Raw genomic sequence first — 4,764 nt, forward strand, 5'->3', positions numbered from 1 at the left:
ATCAGCAGATGAATTGATTAGAAAACTGTTGTACATCTACACAATGGAATACTACACTGCTGTAAAAAAGAATGAATTCTTACCATTTGCAACAGCATGGATATCACTGGAGAGCATTAGGCTAAGCGAAATAAGCCAGTCAGAGAAACATAAATATCACATGATCTCACTTATTTACGGAATATAAGGAACAACATAAACTGATGAACAAAAGCAGATCCAGAGACAGAGAAGCATGTATCAGACTGTCAAACCTCAGAGGGCTCGGCCCAGGCGCCCCCGTGTCAGCCGCAGAAACCACGCCGCCGGACTTCCGCAAATAGTACTTACGCCCCGGCTGGGAGAGGAACGGCGTCCTCTCTATTTCGTGATTAAGCTTTCACGTGGGTGCACGTAAGAGGGTCTTCGTAACTTTTTTTTTTTTTAGTGGAACCAATCACATTAACATGCTCTCTGAGTGGTTGGGGAAAATGCAAACGTTTGTTTTAAAACGTGAAGCCATTCTACCGCCCAAAGACACGCACCACAGACAGGTTCCTTTTGGTCCCCTGTTGTACCCATGCAATTCCCTTTCTCCTCCTCTTCTCTCCTCGCCCGCCCTCCGCGTTTAATTGCAGTTGTGCGTGCAGCTTTGCGTGCTTTTAGGAAGCTGGTCGCTAGCACGGTCGGGTCCCATTGGTCCCCTGCAGCCATTGCTGGCCGTGCCGGCCCGCGCTCCTTGCTTCACCGCCTGTGTTGGACCCGCGCATCTTGCCTTCTCCAGGCCTTCAGTTTGCTTTTCCTCCGCGGTTTCTCCTCCATATACGGACGTTCCAGCCACCCTTCCGAGGGTACAGCTTCCTTTCCTACCAGAGGGAGAGGGGACGGGAGAGCGAGCGGGATGGGTTTGTTGATCTGCTTCCTCCTGAGCCCACTGGTTGCTTCTTGTACGCGCCCTGACCGGGGGCGTCCCTGCATCACTTGTGTGTGAGTGAGTGTGTGTGTAGAATTCTGAAAATTTTAACAAATATGTAATTGCCACAATAGGATTCAAAACGGTTGTTTGATCAACCCCTCCCCCCGCCCTGGGCACCTGTTGGCCTCGGTGTTTCCGGGGGTGCCAGCTGGAGGCGCGGCGTGGACGGGGCCTTGGCGTTTGGCTTCGCTCACGGCACGGTGCATTGAGATTCGCCGCGGCTCCTGCAGGCGTGAGGGTTGGGTTCTTCATGCTGCTCGGGAGCTCCGTGGTGTGGAGGGGCCAGGATTTACCCGTGCACCTGCTGAAGGGTGTTTGGGTTGCAGCGTGTGTGGGAGTCCGTGGAGCGTTCACGTGGCGTGATGCGCACACGACACAGAGGCACGCAGAGGGTGGCACAGTTCCTCTTTGCTTTCTCCCCGTTCTTGACTTGGTCCGAGCACTCACTGACTTGGTACGTGTTTGCCCAGGTCTCTTTCCATCAGGACCTGCATTCTCCACGAAAACGCCCACAAGAGGGAGAAGAGGGTGAAAGTGTCTTAGGACCGTGGTCTGTGGCCTCCTGGAGGGTCCCAGGACATCAGCAGACAGGCAGGGCAGCTGTGGTGTTAGCATCTCACAGGCGACTGGGGGAGAGATGCCTGCGCAGGCTCCTGGGGCCGGTAGCAGCAGGAGGCGGGTCGGGCTGCACCGCGATCGCTCGGTGCTCGGTGCCGAGAGAAGCACTTCCTCAGCCCGTCCGGCCGTTCCTGCCCAGCTGAGGTGGACGCCCCCGGGCTAGCTCAGGGGCTCTGGTCCATCAGGCGAGGGACCGGCCAGCATCACCATGAGTTTGGCCCCATAGGCGGTTCAGTTCAGGGACTCTGGCCGCACTGCGTCTGGCCTTCCGCCGCAGCCACCCACCAGGCAGTGCTCTGCAGCAGTGCATGGTGCGCGGTGTCATACATCCTAGACGGTTGTCAGCCTCGGGTTAGCCCGTTTGTATCCTTTGGAATTTATATGTTTTAGGAGCGAGTGAGGGACCTTCACACTCAGGGGAGAAGGATGGGGTCTTGTTAGCAGATGGGACTTTTGTTTCAGCCCTTTATTTGTTGAGCCACTTCTGGTGTTACCGTGTCATGTAGACAGTATTTTTTCCCGTAGTGTTTTACAGTGAAAATTTTGAAGATACATAGTCGTTGAAAGAATTTTGCCTACAACCTGTATACCCATCACCCAGTTTCCGTGATTGGCGGTTTCCTGTACCTGTTTTATCACACACCCATCCATCCACCTGTTCTTAGACGAAGGCAGTGTCCAAGTACAGTTTCCTGCGCTGTGCTTCCCGGACTCACACTGCGTGTTCTGGAGACGGCTCTCCGCCGGTTCCTGGCGCCCACCTTGCCTGTCACCTGCTGCAGGGCTCCAGTCGAAGGGGACCACAGCGGAGTCAGCCAGTCTGCAGTACGGACCACTTTACTCCCAACATTTTGCATTTGCAAATAATGCCCTAGCGAACACCCTTGGTGCTTATGTATTTTCCCGTTGCAGTGGCTGTCAGGGTGCATTTATCGTGTGACTGCCAGGCCCAAGGAGCAGAGCTGTGCAGCTGTTGGAGGGGCCAGGCCCGCCGCTCACCCAGTGTGTTGTCCAGCTTCCGACTTCCTGTCAGTCTGATAGATGAGAAGTGCTGTTTCAGCTGAGTTTTAATTTGCATTTCTTTTATTACGAGTAATGAATTTACCAGTAGATGTGCTTGAAAAATTCAGCTTCAAGTCTTCTCTGGGGGTTACACTGGCTTACTGTTTGTTTGTTTGTCACAGAAATCCCATTTTATAAACACAGGCTGGGAGTGAATGGACTCAGACATGGAGCTTGTCACTGGTGAGCAGCCTTGTAGAGACATGCTCAGAGCGGTTTGATGGATTGTGATCTGAGTCAGGAAGGCCATGCCTAGTCCTGGCTTTTGCAGCCGACATCTCTGTGACCCGATCCTCGGCCTCCTCCTGGGCAGTACTGCCCGTGAAATCATGAGTTGGACGGATCCGATCTAGCTGGTTCTGGTGGACTTGAAAGTTAGACAGCCAGTAGAATAAAATGTGTGTTGCCATTGGTGGTGGCTTTGCTCTGCATGGGGTGCCTGTACCACATTTTTGGGAAATGTTATTTAGATAAGCAGTGATTTGATTCCCGGTCAGGCACCTGCTTGCATTGTGGGCTCAGTCCCCAGTGTGGGGCTGTGCAGGAGGCAGCCAATCACATTTCTCTCTCTCAAAATCAAATAAAAAATCTTTAAAAAGAAAGAAGAAGAAAAAAAATGAAGATCCCGAACTCGTATTGAAAACAGTGGCATAGCCAAGAGTTCCCTCGCACGCTGTGCCCACCCCCAGTGCCCACCACATTGCTGGGCTTTCTGCTTGGAGGGCGGTGGTGGGAGTGGGCTTCTGCTGGCAGTGAGGCTGTTGCTGGCTGTGGTCCCGACTTCCTGCTTAGAGGCACTGGCTGCTGCTTGCTCATGACCTTGAGACTGTCTTCGGAGACAGCCATCAGGACGCAAGTCCCTTCTCTGAGGGTTATGCTGAGTTTTATGTTTTCTCAGCCTTATGTGTGTAACCGTCATCCGTAGCTCTTGATTCACACAAATGTGTTCGGCAGGGTGTGGAGCTGTGAGATCATTCATATGTGTGTGCGTTGCACCTTGGTCAGTTTTCTAACTTTTCCTGTGCATTTCCTCTGACAAGCAGTGGTGCCCTGAACATGAAAAGATGCTTCTGCTGGTCTAGGGGAGGGGAGTGAGCCCCACCACACCTAGGAAGCTGGTGTGCCCGTTAGCACCGAGGACTTGCCATGTGGAGAGGAGTCATTTTGAGCCCATGACCCAGCACTGTCGGGACAGGTGGCCCTGGAGTGCAGTTGCCCTGTTCCCACTGGAAACCCAGGCTCTAGCCAAGTCTGACTTGGGAACATGGTCCCTTCTTAGCTCAGAGTTTCCCGCTCCACCCTCGGGTGGCCCCGTCCTGAAGGCTGAGCTTTCTCAGGGTCCCCTCCCACTCTCCACCCCGCTCTCTAGTCATGGGCACTGAGGAGCTGGGGGCTGGAGCCTTGGCAAGAGCTCCAGGATGTGATGGCCTCTCGGCTGCTCCGTCTCCCTGTGATGTCCTCTGCAGCCCTCCCTGCTCTCACACAGGTGCTCGGTGCGAGCGCCGTCAGGGTTTGGCCTGGCCCTGTGTTGGGGCTTGGTTAACGGTGTCGCTGTGCGGTGGCTTAGGGTCGCGGGACTGCTGTCGGGTGGGGATTCAGCTGCGGTTCTGGTGCTGAGGGCGTGTACAGCCCATGCCCGCACAGGGAGAGACGGGCACACCGTCCCCAGCACGCGGAGCACAGAAAGGCCCTGAGCTGGGAGACGCGTCCGGGAAGACTCCACCGGTCACAGACCCGCACCGAGGCCACACCCTGCTTGGCCTCGAGCAGGTGATGCTTGTGACGGTCCAGTAGCTGGTTGGTATCCCCCACCTCATGCCAGGCTGTGAGGGACCAGTCCTCCTGTGCAGTGAAGGAGACCTTCTGTAGTGTCCACGGCTCCACGTGAATTAAGACTGTCCTTTGCACCAGCTGCCGGTGGGACAGACAGTCACATGTCTCCAGTGCTGCTGACCAAGCTCATAATAAGGGGTGATCAGACGGTTATATTTGCCTTGAAGTAACTTGATTTCAACTTTGATTTTTCAGGAGAACATTAAGTTGGATAAAAAAGGGGGGCGATAATGCACCACGGCAGCGGCCCTCCGAATGTCCAGCACCAGCTGCAGAGGTCCCGGGCCTTCCCCAGC

Source organism: Myotis davidii, unplaced genomic scaffold, assembly GCF_000327345.1.
Source record: "Myotis davidii unplaced genomic scaffold, ASM32734v1 scaffold43, whole genome shotgun sequence".
Lineage (NCBI taxonomy): Eukaryota > Metazoa > Chordata > Mammalia > Chiroptera > Vespertilionidae > Myotis > Myotis davidii.